The sequence below is a fragment of the Cryptomeria japonica genome, chromosome 10 (genome assembly GCF_030272615.1).
Source record: "Cryptomeria japonica chromosome 10, Sugi_1.0, whole genome shotgun sequence".
Classification (NCBI taxonomy): domain Eukaryota; kingdom Viridiplantae; phylum Streptophyta; class Pinopsida; order Cupressales; family Cupressaceae; genus Cryptomeria; species Cryptomeria japonica.
The window spans coordinates 368802445-368819723 of record NC_081414.1 but is presented as its reverse complement, the minus strand read 5'-3'; positions in this window follow the sequence as shown (position 1 = coordinate 368819723).

Sequence of the window (17279 nt, the reverse complement as noted above, 5' to 3'; positions counted from 1 at the left end):
TTTGTTCCATCAAGCTTAGGGATTTCTCTTCTGAAAATAGTTGTTAATGGATTTGAAGTATTAGTTGCCATAGGATCTACCTCAAGCGGTTAAGCTTTTGCAAAAGAGGACCAAAGCTCTGATACCAATTGTTAGAATAACCAATGGAAAACTAAGAGGGGGAGGGGTGAATCAGTTGTCAATAGATTATATTAATCAAACCACTTTATAACCTTTAATCGGAGCACATAAACATTGGATACCGGAATAGCAGAAACAAATACCAGTAAGCAATAAAAATTAACAATGAAATAGAGAATTAACACAATGCAACCATACCACATAACACCATGATTTATACGTGGAAAAACTAGTAAAGGGAAAAACCACGGTGGGAAGCCTACCCACAATCAGATGATACTTCTGCAGAAAGTATGTGATACAATAAGGGGCTTGCACATGCAGGAAGGCACATTGCCTAGAGCGTACTACTCATTAAAAAGGAGTCTCATTGACTACAGAGAGGTTATAACCAACTCAAGATAATTGGACAACAATCCAAAAGAATGAACTTCCAGTGATAGAATCTACCATGCCTGATTACAGTCCTGATTAAGCTCAATATTGGAGGCCTTTGACCTCTTACATAAACCCAATTCAATCACCTATGATCAACCAAATCTCCTTTGCATATGATATTTCATTCCATGACCATGACCATGATCTACAATGAGATCTTACATCAATTTATACAAACCCTAAGGCCTAAACCAATTAGGTCGGCCACCTAAAAGATATTACAATAAGATCATTACATACATCCATATTACAATGATATGCCATGTTGGCTTTAGACCAAAACAACATTAACCAATCTATAAATTATCTTGGTAACATTTAGAGAACATGTAACATGATACCAGTCCATAACCTAGATAGGTACCAGACCTAATTTGGGTCCACCACGCCAAAGCAATGTCTCCAATTAGTTGAGGCACGATCAGGGGTCACCTTCTGCATCCTGAATTCCATCTAGAAGATGCACCAACACCACTTATGCATCCTATCAAAGATTCTCAGTAAAAGCTTTGCTAGTAAACCCTTACCAGTATAGGCTTACAATAGAACACATAGAGGAATATGTATACATCAATGACAACACATCACTCAGCAAACTTCTCAACAATATCCAACAATCTCCCCCTTTGGCATTGATGGCAACATATGATGTGAAAAACAATCAATGCAAAGAAATAAAATAATTAGCTCCCCCTTAGATCATACACACAACTCAACACAATTTTTTCACATAGCTCTCTCTCCCCCTTTGACATCAATTAGAAAGGCACATATTGTTCAAATCTCTCTCCCTTTATCAAACTCTCTCTCCCCACAACTGAACATAAAAACTAAAAAATCATGATTCTCTCCCCCTTTGGACTAACTAGCAAATATAAACATCTTGAACCACAATACTAGCTACTCCCCTTGAGTAGTAGCCACCACTCATCAATCCGGATCACCAGATATGACTGTGAAGTCCATTGGACTAATGTAAATTCATGCATCTTAGTTCTCGTCATGAGGGGCAATCACACCTAGCTTCTCTCAGAGATAATCAGAAGTATCTTTAGGCAAAGGCTTCATGAAGATATCTAAAATCCGTTCCTTTATAGATACATACTCCAATCTGACTTCCTTCTCACTCACTTTTTCTCTCAAGAAATAAAAGTTGATTTATATATGCTTAGTCTTTGAATGCAACACCGGATTCTTAGAAATGTTGATAGCACTTGAATTATCATAGTGTATAGTAGTAGGCTCATCATAAACAACTTTGATATCCTTCACCATCTACTTCATCCACATTACCTAAGTACAATTGCTAATAACAACAATATATTCTACTTCTGCAGTAGATAAATAAATAACATGCTACTTTTTACTCATCCAAGAAACCAATCTCTTTCCCAAGAAAAATGCACCACCAATAGCACTTTTTCGGTCATCAACATCACCTGCCCAATCAGCATCAATAAAAGAAATCAAGATAAATTCATCATCTTTAGGATACCACAAACCAAAATCAACTATCCCTTTCAAATATCTAAAAAAATATTTTCACAGCTATAATATGAGATTGCTTAGGATCAGCTTGAAATCTAGCAACAAGACAAACAACATTCATAATATCTAGTCTAGTCTAAGTCAAATATAGAAATCCATCAATCATAGATCTATATCTCTAAGTCTGATTTGCTTTCAGAGAATCATCATCCTTTGTCAACTTACATCCGATCACCATAGGAGTACCAACTGGCTTTGAATCATCAAACCAAAATTCTTCAACAATTCCTTCACATACTCGGACTGAGATACAAAAATGCCTTTATCCAACTGGGTAATTTGTAATCCCAAAAATAATTTCATCTCACCAGTCATAAACATTTCAAACTCATTCTACATGTCATGAGAAAACTTCTTACACAAACTATCATCTCCTCCAAAAATAATGTCATCAACAAAAACTTCAACAATTAAGATGTTATCATTATCAATATTGAAGTATAGATTACTATCAGTACTACCTTTATTGAATTCTAACTTCATCAAATACTTATCTGATCTAGCATACCAAGCTCTTGGGGCTTGCTTCAATCCATATAGTTCTTTCTTCAATCTGCAAACCATATCTCCTTAATCTATCAACTGAAATCCATTAGGTTTCTCTATATATAAACTTCCTCTTTCAACTCACCATTAAGAAAGGCTGACTTGACATCCATCTGATAAAATTTGAAATCTTTGTAAGCAAAATAAGAAAGAAATAATCTAATAGCTTCTATTCTTACCACCAGAGAAAAAGTCTCCTCAAAGTCAATTCCTTCCATCTGAGAGTATCCCTTACAAACAAGTCTTGCTTTGTTCCTAAAGACTTGTTCCTAACCACTTCACCTTCCTCATTCAATTTATTTTGGAACACCCATTTAGGTCCAATTACATTTTTATCCTTAGGTCTTGGAATAAGAATCTATGCATTATTCTTCTCAATCTGGTTTAATTCTTCTTCCATTGCTTTAACCCAATTTTCATCTTTGCATGCTTCACTTACATCTTTAGGTTCAATTTTAGAAATCAAGCAATATTCTTCAGCAATTATTCTTCTATTCATCAAACTTTTATTCTTATCACCTATGATATCATTTTCTAAATGATTTAATCTTACATACCTAGGAGTCTTAGGATTTTCTTGATTTTCAGAATCTTGATCTCTCCCTTCAGAACTAGCATTTGTACCTTCTCCTTCATTCTTAGGCTTTTCCAAAATAATCTAAATTTGATTTTGGTTGTCTTTCCTTTATTTGAACTGACATCCTGATCATCTGAATCATATCCAGAAGATTTGATCTATCTCACATTGCTTTCATCAACTTTCACATTAGTACTCTCAACTATTTTTCTTAATCTCTTGTTATAACGCTGACATGCCTTACTCTTAGAAGAATAACCAAGAAAAAATCCTTCATCACATAAAACATCAAATTCCCCTAGATATTCATCTCTTGTGATATAGCATTTACTTCCAAAAATTCTGAAATATCTAACTATAGGAATATGACCAAACCACAACTCATAAGGAGTCTTACCATTATCACCTTTGATATGCACTTGATTAATAGTGTATATAGCAGTAATCACAACTTCTCTCCAATAGATATGTAGAACATTTCCTTCCAACATCATGAGTATAATAGACTCTTGAATTGTCATGTTTTTCCTTTCCACAACACCATTCTGCTAAGGAGTTTGTGGAGCAGATAACTGTCTCTTCACTCCATGTTCCTCACAAAATGCATTGAACTCACTAGAAGTGAATTCACCACCTCTGTCAGATCTCAAACACTTCAGCTTTAGTTCAGTCTCAGTCTCAACCATGACTTTAAAAATCTTGAATTTCCCCAATGCTTCAAACTTCTCCCTTAAGAAACTAACCCACATAATCCTTGAATAGTCATCAATCAGCAACATGAAGTACATGTCTCCTTGCAAGCTTCTCACTCTAGAAGGACCACACAAATTAGTATGCACAAGATCTAATAATGCCTTAGAACTATACTATTTTCTTTTAAAAGCAACTCTAATTTGCTTCCCTAATTAACATTCCTTGCATACCAGATTAGTAGGCAACCAAATATTTCTCCTCATTAATGCGGCTAGTAGAATCAGTAGGCACCAGATCATCTTCCTTGATAGCAATAAACACACATTCATCTCCTAAATTTTCCTTATTAGATTCATCATCTAGGACACCTTCATTAGTAGCATAATAACACTTCTTCTAATATTTAGGCTTGTATGGTTTGGACTTAAGAACTCTTTTTGGACACCTTGAAGCAAAATGTCCTATCTTATTGCAAGAAAAAAATTTAAGAGGCAATTTTCCTTCATACTTACAGACTTCTTTCATCAATATTTTGTTGATAAGGGCTTCAAGCTCCTCAAGCTCTCTTTCTTCTTCTCCAAGTTCTATCATCTCCTTCTTATATCTAGACACACTTGTAGAAATTTCTCCTGGACCATATTTCTGCTTCCCAGAAATAATAGCTTTTAATGCATATTTTGACTTAGGAAGAGATTCACCAAATTCACTCAACTCAAAGGCAACAAGCTTTCCAATCAACATGTCTCTAGTCACATTTTTCACTATCTGGATCTCCTCAATAGCAACAACTTTGTGTTTGTAAGGAGGCAAGGATCTCAACACTTTACCTACAATTTTTTATTCTTCCAATACTCCACTAACACATTTGATATTCAACACAAGCTCATTCACTTTCTGCATAAAGGAGGCAATATTCTCATCTTCACCCAATCTCAACATCTCATACTTTCCCTTTAGGCTCTGCAACTTAGCAACTTTCACATGGTTGTCACCTTCATACAAAGTCTCCAACTTCTTCCAAATCTCATGAGTAGTGTGCAAATCCATAACATTAGTCATATCTGAATCAGTCAAGACACTCAAAAATGCTTCCTTAAATCTAATATTGAATTTAGCTTCCTTTATCTCATTAGGAGTTGTAGGACCATTTGGAGGAACATTATACACATTCTTAGTAATCTTCTAGTAATCTTCACCGATGCATCTTAAGTGACACTCCATCTATTTTTTCCAAAGAGTTTAATTAATTCCATCAAATATCAAACTATCCTTCTTGTGAGCATAGGTTCCCATCTTAGATAACCTCAAGAAGTCAATCTTCTTTCAAAGGATCTATCTAGATCTGATACCAATTGTTGGCAACAAGGCAACAAACTGAGAGGGGGGCTGAATCAATTTGCTCACAAAATTTACTCAGCTCAAACATAATTTCAGATCTGATAATTAATAGTGAAAGTATAAATCAACACCACATCAATAACATAGATAACACCAATATTTTTGACGTGGAAAACTCATTTAAGGGAAAAACCATGGTGGGAACATAGCCACAATATGATGATACCTTGTTAAAAGTATATGAAATATTACAATGGGGAATACATGTGCATTCAGGCACACTACCTAGAGCTCACTGCTCAAAACAACAAACAATAAGGGATACAACCCTTGGGAAGGCTCACTACCTTACAAAAACATTCAGATTACATTCGGAAGATCATGAACTGACATAATAGCATCTCCTCATGCCTGGTTATAGTTCTGGTTAAGCACATAACACATACTTTTCTCTTTCACACATCTTCACACTTGTTCGCACTACTTCTTTGTTTCCGAATGATCAAGCATTATTCACACACACAAATACCTCGCTTAGATGAATATTACACTTATTTCTACACATCAACTATTGGTATTATAGATATGTTGCATTGATTTTATCATTGATGTCAACACTTATCAATACTTATCCTTCTAGAGATCTTTGGTTATGTTGAACTGACACATTATGTTCACCGGCAAGTTCAGTGACTTATGCACGGTCACCGGTATATCACTCACCGACAGGTTATATTGTTCGCTGACACTGAGGATGACTTGTTATCATTTGGAGATCACTTGGTTATGTCAAATACATGGTTTGGACACTTGGTTTTGGTATTTTGGTTATTCGTCTAAATGGGTTGACATATTTGTTGTTACCGGCAATTTGGTCTAGGTTATGGACTAGCATGCATTATCTATTCCAGATCAGCACGACACGTTATGGAGGTGATTTAATTAATTGGATATTGTTGTAATTGTATTGAGTTGACATGATGCATTGCATCTTGACTTATCTGTAATTGATTTATTTGCAATATTCTTAGTGAGACGACCTACACATTTGGTCTTAGGTTTTGGTATATATGTAAGATCTCATTTATGAGATAAAGAAAAAGATAGCAAGATGGTATATGGTTATGTTATTGTAACATGGTATGTGCGAATATTGAAGATCATATGAGCAGACCATAGAGAAGGTTCACATAATGTTTGAAGGTGATTGTCAGAGCTTAACCGGTATTGAATCCAACATTGGAGATGCTACTTTGAGTAGTACATTATCATTGGATTTAATCATCCAATTGTAGTCAGTGTGATTCCTATTTTGTGATTGAGTAGTGAGCTATAGGCGGTTGGCCTTTCTGCATGTGCAGACCCCTTTTGTATACACATACTATCTGTAATAGTATCATCTGATTGTGGGTAAGATTTCCCACCATGGTTTTTTCCCTTACAATGTTTCCATGTACAAATATTTGTGTTATGTGTTGTGGATTTTGTTTCTCTTTCTGTTATATGCATTGAGTTTCACGTGTATTAATATTAACTACTAATCTGTCTGTAGGCATTAAGTTTGGTTTACCAGTATTAAGTATCAAGTTTGATTAAGTTATATTTGGGTTACAATTAATAGATAACTGATTCACCCCCCCTCTCTCAGTTGCATTGGTTTTGTCATTGATGTCCACACTTATCAACACTTATCCTTCTGGAAATCTTTGGTTATGTTGAACTAGCACATTATGTTCACCGGAAAGTTTAGTGACTTATGCACAGTCACCGGTATATCCCTCATCAGTAGAGACTTAGACAATTGATGATTGGCATCAAACTGGTAGAATTAACATAGAAAACCTTTTTCCAGCTTTGATGGAGGGGAGCTACTTCTCAGGAGGAGTAGTTGGTTATTACAATTGGTTCTATGAATTGGTTGTATCTAGTATTTATATTGCTTTGGCATTTGATGTCAAAGGGGGAGAGATATCTATGAAAAAACATTGTCCTTTGGGGAGAGATTATTTATTGGGGGAGTGATATATATTCTCTGCATTTGATTTCTGGTATTAATCTATTCGGGAGATTGTTGGTTTTTGGTTTTTGGCATTTTGTTTTGGAACTTAGATGTTTTTTCCATCTTGTGTTGCCATCAATGTCAAAGGGAGAGATTGTTGGTATTATGGATATGTTGCATTGGTTTTGTCATTGATGTCAATACTTATCAACACTTATCCTTCTGGAGATCTTTGGTTATGTTGAACTGGCACATTATGTTCACTAGCAAGTTCAGTGACTTATGCACAGTCATCGGTATATCACTCAATGACAGGTTATATTGTTCACCGACACTGAGGATGACTTGTTATCATCTATAGATCACTTGGTTATGTGAAAGACATGGTTTGGTCACTTGGTTTTGGTATTTTGGTTATTGGTCTAAATGGGTTGACATATTTGTTGTTACCGACAATTTGGTCTAGGTTATGGATCGACATGCATTATCTATTTCAAATCAGCATGACATGTTATGAAGGTGATTTAATTAATTGGATATTGTTGTAATTGTATTGAGCCAACATGATGCATCACATCTTGACTTATTCTTGTAATCCATTTATTTGTAATATTCTTAGTGAGCCGACCTACACATTTGGTCTTAGGTTTTGGTATATATGAAAGATCTCATTTATGAGATAAAGAAGAAGATAGCGAGACGGTATATGGTTATGGTATTGTAACATGGTATGTGAAAATATTGAAGATCATATGAGCAGACCATAGAGAAGGTTCAAGGAAGGTTTGAAGGTCATTATCAGAGCTTAACCATTACTAAATCCAACATTGGAGATGCTACTTTGAGCAGTACATTATCATTGGATTTAATCATCCAATTGTAGTTAGTGTAACTCCTATTTTGTGATTGAGTAGTGAGCTCTAGGAAGCTGGCCTTTCTGCATGTGCAAACCCCATTTGTATACACATACTATCTACAATAGTATCATCTAATTGTGGGTAAGATTTTCCACCGTGGTTTTTTCCCTTACAGGGTTTCCACGTACAAATCTGTGTGTTATGTGTTGTGGATGTTGTTTCTCTTTCTGTTATATGCATTGAGTTTTACCGGTATTAATATTAACTCCTAATTTGTCTACCGACATTAAGTTTGGTTTACCGGTATCAAGTATCAAGTTTGATTAAGTTATATTTGGGTTGCAATTAATAGACAACTGATTCACCCCCCCACCCTTTGAGTTGCCTCTGTGTCCTAACATCAACAACCTATCCTTCAAGGTTGGCTCAACACACATCAAAAATTACAAAGATATAATCATACACACTACAACATTACATGCAGACCAAAATAATATTGACTAATACATAGTATGAACCTAAATCAACACCTAAAACACAAAAAACCTCCGAGTATTATGCCTCCAACATCTATAACACACTACAATCATCATATATCAAGAGAGATGGGGATATTGGAAAGTTTGATGCTCAAAGTGATGAAGGTATCTTTTTGGGATATTGTACACATAGAAAAGCCTACTGAAGTTATAACAAGAGACTGAGAAAGATAGTTGAGAGTGCAATTGTGAAGGTGGATGAAAACCTTGGGAAGGAGATCAGAGCCTATGATGATGGTCAACATGTTGTTTTAGCTCCTATTCAACCTAATGAGCCTAAGAGGAATGATCTGGTAGAGATAGAGATTGTTGCTACTACTGGTGAGGATGTTCATGAGCCTAAGTTTGAAAATTAGAATAATTAGAAGAATCCAAGGTATGTAAGATTGAATCATTTTGAAAATCAAATTATTGGTGATAAGAATAAAGGTGTGATGACTAGAAGAAGGTTAGTTGTAGAAGAGATATGTCTGATTTCTAAAGTTGAACCTAAAGATATTGTTGAATCTTGTAAAGATGATAACTAGATTAGAGCCATGGAAGAAGAGTTAGATTAGATTGAAAAGAACAATACTTGAAAACTTGTGATTAGACCTAAGGATACAAATGTTATTGGTACTAAATGGGTTCTTAAGAACAAATTGAATGAAGTAGGTGAAGTAGTCAGAAATAAAGTCAGACTGGTCTGCAAAGGATATTCATAGCAAGAAGGGATTGATTATGAAGAAACTTTTGCTCCAGTTGCCAGAATTGAAGCTATTCAATTGTTACTTGCTTATGCTTCTTATAAAGATTTCAAGGTATATCAAATGGATGTCAAATCTGCATTTTGAATGGTGATCTAGAAGAAGAAGTTTACATTGAACAACTTGATGGATTTTGATTATCAGATGATGGAGACATGGTATATAAGTTGAAGAAATCACTTTATGGTTTGAAACAAGCTTCTAGATATTTGTATGCTAGATTAGATAAATACTTGCTAAAATTGGGATCTGTCAAAGGTGTTGCTGATAGTAATTTCTACTTTAAAATTGAAAATGATAACATTTTTATTGTTGAAGTCTTTATTGATAACATTTTATTTGGTGGTCTAAGGAGGGAGGAACCAGATAATATCTCTAGATGGAAGGAAATGCCAAAGGTACGGACTAAGCTGGGAAAAGGGTTCATGACAAATTTCATGGAGAAGCTGATCAATTACGATAAAGGTAGGGTTAATCTTGCAGTCTCTAAAATTACTGAAAACTGGAGTAACAGGTCTTTTAAAATCCATGGTGTGAGGTTTAAATTTGATGTAGGCCTCATAGCAATTGTAACAAGTATGCCCCACTTGGGTCTCAATTTTTTTAGAGATTTGAAAGTTTCTAACAACGTAGTTAAGCTTTTTCCACATAAGGAGAAGGTGAGGGCAAAAATTGGTAAAGCTACAGGGGGTTATTATGATGCTTCCAACATTAAGAAAATTTGGGGCTATGTGTTGAATGCTATCATGGAATACATTACAGTGGAGGGTTGTTTTACTAGGGCCCACACATACCATTTTGTGTTTTTAAATCATTTCAAGCATGAGAAAGGGTTTCCTTGCCCTACTACCTCTTCAGGTCTCTGTCGAGGTCTCTTAATAAGCATAGCAAGAATCCTTCAAACCCGATGCCTCATTGTGGCCTCATTTTTCTCATATATGAGCACTACAAAATCCTTGCTATTCAGGAAAATAAGAGATTGTCTGCATCTCCAGGGAAAGGCAAGAGAAAGGTAGACCCAACAAGGAAGAGTCGACTCAGAGCAAAAAGAGCAAAAGTGCTACTGGGATGAAAATCCAAGAGGACAAGAATGATTCAGAGGATACCGGAAAAGATGGTAGTGAGATGGAAATAGATGAGTCTGGAGGTGGGGAAAGTTGGAAAGATGAGGACGTGGGGGAAGAGGAAGGTGAAGCTGAGGACATGTCTGACCAAGATAGTCCTACTCACAGTGCTAGCTTAGGAAATGACAACAGCCAGCCAATGGTGGAGAAGGATGATAAGATTAATGATCAAACAAAAATGGATATTGAGAAGGAGAAGAATAAGGAACCCGAGCAGGAAACGATCAAGGAGAATCTAAGCAAGGATAAGGAGTGTGTTGGAGAAGGGTTATTTCTGGATAATCTCAAAAACTTGAGGCTAGATTGGGTTTTGACAGGTGGACTTATGAATTTATAAAGAATCTAGAAAAAAAGGGAAGCAGTTGGCAGAGAAAAGGAAGGAAGATGAAAGGTGCCAGAAGCAATGGAAGCAGGACATGGAGGAAAAAGCTAAGAAGATGGAAGCTGAGATTGATAATCTAGAGGAAGCAAAATCTGCAATGAAAAACCTGTTGGGTATGATTTCAGATATCTTGATAGCTGTCACTAAGAACCTAGAGAAAATATCTAATGTCCTTGAAAGCTCTAGCTCTCCCAAACTGGTCGTGGACCTTGACATTGATGAAGATGCAATCGAGACTGGGATTGTGGAAAGTACTCTTGGTGGAGCAACAAAGAGAACAAGGGTGAGCATGAAGAAAGTTGTTGTGACCTCTTCTAAGGAAATCCCTAAACTTAGGGATAATATTAAAGAGTTGTATGGGATTAGCAGAAACTTGGCTAATGCCCTGAAAAACATAAAGTAGTTCCTTTTCTACACTTTGTCTGTTTTGGTTGGTTGTTGCTAGTTTTGTGGGGCTTTTTTGTTGGTTTTTGCTAGTTGCTATGCTGGTTTTTCTTATGTATGTTCCTTCTTGTTTCTTAATGCTCTTTTTTCTTAAGGATATTTTGTAAAGGGTTTCGGGGCCCCTTCAAAACTTGTTTTTACCGTAATCAAAAACATTTTATTTGGTGGTGATGATGATATGAGCATGAAATTTGTTGGCAATATGCAAAAATAATTTGAGATGTCTATGATTGGTGAGATGAAATTTTTCTTAGGTTTGTAGATTGCACAGATAGGAAAAGGAATATTTATATCTCAAACTAAGTATGTGAGGGAATTGTTGAAGAAGTTTGGATTAGATGATTCCAAACCAGTTAGAACTCCTATAGTGACTGATTGTAAATTATCTAAAAATGATGAATCTCATAAAGATAATCAGAGTTTGTACAGATGTATGGTTGGTGGATTGTTATATCTTACTCAAACTAGACCTGCCATTATGCATGTTGTATGTATGGAAGCTTGATATCAAGCAGATCTGAAGGAGAGTCATGTTACTGGTGTTAAGAGAATATTCAAATATCTAAAGGGAACTGAAGTTTATGGTTTATGGTATCCAAAGAATGATGATTTTATGTTATGTTCTTCTACAGTTGCAGATTGGGTAGGTGATGTTGATGACCAAAAAAGTACTACCAGTGGAGCATTCTTTCTAGGTAAGAAGTTGGTTTCATGGGCCAGCAAGAAACAAGATTCAGTATCTTTATCTACTGCTGAATCTGAGTACATTGATGTTTCTAGTAATTGCACTCAGATAGTATGGATGAAGAAAATGTTGAAAGATATCATATTTATTTATGATGAGCCTACTATTATATACTATGATAATTTCAGTGCTATAAACATGTGTAAAAATTTGGTGCAACATTCAAAGACTAAGCATATATCAATCAAATATAATTACTTGAGAGAGAAAGTTGGCAAATAGAAGGTGAAGCTAGAATATGTATCTACAAAGGAACAAATTGTTGATATTTTTACTAAGCCTTTGCCTGTAGATACATTTGTCTATCTGAGAGACAAGTTAGGGGTCTCCACCCCTCCTAATGAGAATCAGATGCATTGAGTTGCATTGATATGGTGGAATTCAGAGCCTTACACTTTTATCCAAATTGATGAGTTGGTGTTGCTCCTTTACTGGAGTAGTCTATGTTTTGGAGAGAGATTTCTATTGATTTGGTTGTGTGTCCTAGTGGGAGAGAGATTCATGTTTCTATTTTAGGAGGAGAGAGTTTGATTTTTTGTTTTAGTGATCTTGGGCATTGCTATCAAAGGGGGAGAGAGATCATGTGAAAAACTATTTTATCTATCTTGATCTTAGGGGGAGTTTTCTAGTGATATCTTCTTTCTTTGCATTGACTGTTTTTCACATTCATATGCTGCCATCAATGCCAAAGGGGGTGATTGTTGGATTATTGGGGAGATTGTTTGATTTGGTTGTTCATTGTTGTTGCTAGGATATGTTTTTTTAATTGATCCCAACATATTCTTGTGAGTTATTTCAGTGAGTTTGGGAAGATTTTATGATCCGGTTTGCAGTTTTTGTTTACCGGTTCGTGTTGTTGTTCCTACTGATATTTTTGTCGATATTCTCTCTGGTATATTCCGGTGTGATTATATCTTATGCTTATATTTTTTATTATTGTTTGGTATGATCTTGTGTATCTTCATTTCAGATGGTTCGTGATTTGGTGCAACACAAGTTACCTTTCTTTGCGACAATTGTTGATTGGTTGAATTCTTGAGCTTTGAGACATTGACTAATGAAGATTTGAAAAGAGATGTTGGTGCAGTAGTTCTGAATTATTATAACATGCTTGATGGTGTTTCCTAGTCATGTCCTATTTGTTTTGGTGATTTGCATTGATCGTTGAGTGATTTTTTGGTGCTTTCTATGAAACAGTGATAATTTGTGTGTTATGCATAATTTCTGGTAGTGTAGCATGATTAATGGTGGATGTTATTGTTTGGGAATTTCAATTAGGTCCATACTATGTAATGTAAATCATAATATATGTCCGGTGGTCAATCTTTGTATCATGTAATGTAATTTTTGTAATTATGAGTTAAGGGTCGAGGGTTTAGCCGACCTTGTTATCGAGGTTGATGATTTGTATATATAGGTGAGATGCTTATATAATTTAGGTGTCAGTATTGTATCAACATTATCAAAGAGGTAAATATGCGAACAAGGATATATCATTCAATGAAGTGTTGTGATGAGTTTGGTGATGTAGGGCAGACAACTATGCTTAACCTAAATGATCATCAGAAATTTGTAGATGCTATTATCGCACTTCATTCCTTTTGGATTGTATTCCAAATCATTTTGTATGTCAGTGAGACTTCCCTAAGGGTTGTAGCCTTCCAGTCATATATCTTTTGAGCAATGAGCTCTAGGTAGTGTGCCTAAATGCATGTGTATTCCCCATTGTAATATTTCCACATACTACTATAGAGTATCATCTTATTGTGGGTAGGTTCCCACTGTGGTTTTTCCCTTAGCCGGATTGTCGATGTCAAAATCTTGGTGTTGTGTGTTGTGCTGATTATTTTGTTTACCTGTTATTGTTGTGATTTATCAGTTAATGTTTTGGAAGTTTAATTTTTTGTGCATCTAGTGAAGACTAATTCACCCCCCTCTTAGTCTTCCTTCTTGATTGCTGCTAACAATAACATTAGTGTAAGCACATAACATGAAATCATCATTCCTCGGATACCACAAACCATAATCCAAATTTCCCTTGAAGTATCTGAATATTCTTTTTACAATAGTGACGTGACTCTCTTTTAGATCAGCTTGATATCTAGTAGCCATGCGCACAACATGCATAATATTTGGTCTAGTCTGAGTAAGAAATAGTAGTCCACCAAGCATATATCTGTACAAGATCTAATTATCTTTTAGAGATTCATCATTCTTAAACAATTTACTACCAGTCCCATAGGAGTTCTAACTAGTTTGGAGTCATCCAACCCAAACTTCTTCAACAATTACTTCACATAATTAGTTTGAGATATAAAAATACCTTTTCCAGACTGTGAAATCTACAAACCTAAGAAAAAATTCATCTCTCCTATCATAGACATCTCAAATTCCTTCTACATATCATTGACAAACTTCAAGCTCTACTTATCATCACCTCCAAAGATAATATCATCAACAAAGACTTAAAAAATCAAAATGTTATCATTCTCAATCTTAAAATACAGATTACTATCAACAATCCCTTTATTAAATCCCAATTTCAACAAGTACTTATCCAATCTAGCATACTAGGCTCTAGGGGATTGTTTCAATCCATAAAGAGTTTTCTTCAGTTTACATACCATGTCTCCATCATCTGAAAATTAAAATTCATTAGGTTTCTCAATGTATACTTCTTCCTCAAGATCACCATTCAGAAAAGATGACTTGACATCTATCTGATATACCTTGAAATCTTTATAGGCAGCATATGCCAGCAACAATCTAATAGCTTCAAGTTTGGCTACCGGAGAAAAAGTCTCCTCATAATCAATCCCTTCTTTCTGTCAATATCCTTTACATATCGGTCTTGCTTTATTTATGACAACTTCACCAACTTTATTTAATTTATTGTTGAATACCCATTTAGTACCAATCACGTTCTTATGTTTAGGTCTAGGTACAAGCTCCCATGTGTTATTCTTCTCAATCTGGTCTAATTCTTCTTCCATAAATCTCATCCAATTTTCATCTTTGCAAGACTCAACATCTTTAGGTTCAACTTTAGAAATTAAATATACATTTTCAGTAGCTAGCCTTCATCTAGTCATCACACCTTTATTTTTATCACCAATAATCTGATTTTCTAAATGATTCATTCTTACATACCTCAAAGTCTTGTGATTATTCTGATTTTTGAGGTTCTTGTACCTCATCAACAACTGCAGCAACATCTGAATTAATTGTCTCTACCAGATCATTCTACTTTAATTCTTCATTCTGAATAGGATTTAGAACAATGTGTTGACCATCATCCTATATGTAAGCTCTGATTTCTTTTCCAAGGTTCTCATCAACCTTCATATTTTCACTTTCTACTATCTTTCTCAGTCTTTTATTGTAGCACCGGTAGGTTTTCTCTTTGTAGAATATCCCAAGAAAATTCCTTCATCACTTCTTGTATCAAACTTTCCTATATCATCATCTCTCTTGATATAATATTTGCTACTGATTTTTTAGAAATATCTCACACTAGGAACATGACCAAACCACAACTCATAAGGAGTCTTATTGGTATCACCTTTAATATAAATTTGGTTGAATGTGTAAAAAATAGTGCTAATAGATTCTCTCCAATAGATCTTCAGAATATTTTCTTTAATCAACATAGTCCTTACATCATCCAAAACAGTCATGTTCTTCCTCTCAACAATTCCATTATGCTAAGGGGTTCTAGGAGCAGATAATTGTCATCTAATCCCATGCTTCTCATATAATGAATTAAAATCATTGGAAAAAAATTCACCACCTTTGTCAGATCTCAAACATTTCACCTTCAATCCTAACTCAGTCTCAACCTTTGCTTTGAATATCTTGAACTTGTCTGATGCTTCAAATTTCTCCTTCACAAAAGACAACCCACATCATCCTAGAGTAATCATCGATTAACAATATAAAATATTTGTCTCCCTGGACACTTCTAACATTTGTAGGTCCACATAGGTCAGTATGCACAAGATCTAGCAATCCATTAGATGTATTATGTTTTCTCTGGAAATAAATTCTTGTTTGCTTACCCAATTGGCATTCCTTACATATCAAATTAGCAGGCTTAACAATCTTAGGAATATCTCTAACAACTTGTGTAGAACTGATCTTAATAATTAAATCAAAATTAATATGACACATTAATGCAAGAGCATCCCTGATCTATGAGCAATCTAATTATATGATGAAAGAATAAGGATCCGATCAACTACTGAAAGGGGGGGGTGAATTAGTAGATAGAAAATAGACATAAAATTTCACCAATCTCAAAATCAACTTCTCAATGCAAACTCTAAACTGACTGGTTTAAATACTAATCTTCAAATGCAATAATATTGATAAGTTAAACCGGTTGACTGTTATAATAGACTAACAGTAAAACAACTCTAAAACTCTCAAAACCCTTTAACTGAATCATTCAAATACTTTACTGACATAAGTAAAACATATTTCAGATTGTTGTCGGTTAACATAACATATCAAAGTGGATTTAGCAGTTAAGCAATTCAACCATAGTAAACATAACCACAAAAACATTCACCACTTGACACAATATTTTTGATGTGGAAACCCAAATGGGAAAAATCATGGTGCAGATGAATACCCACAAGTATTCTGGACTCTTCTAAAGTTCACCCTATTAGGAGCCAAGCCTATTAAAGCTTTAAAAAAGTCCTGTTAAGAACAAATCCTGTTAGGGACCACCCAGTTAAGGGATTGATTATAATTCCCTATTAGAAGCAATACCTTGTTAGGAGTAACCTCAGTAGAGGATTTGAAATCCAAGATAATGGAAACCTTCTTAGAGGATTTGAATAACACTAAGCTTGTTAGAGCTTACCCGGTTAGGGGATTTAACTATTGTAATTGTTAGAAAACAACAGGGGTTTGCTGATCTGTTTGAATAGCACTACACTTTCTTGTTCAAATCCTTTTCATGCTCCTATCTACCTTTACAAAAACTAGAGATACATCATCTGGTTCAGCAACCACACTCTCACTATCAACTAGAAATTGCCAACACTTCAACAAAACAACTCATCGACTTTATAAACAAAACAATAGGTCAGTAACTCATCACAAAACTAATTCTCTCATAGAGATTACAAACAAATCGGTTCAAGTATGACCATTAGATTACATAATAATCACTG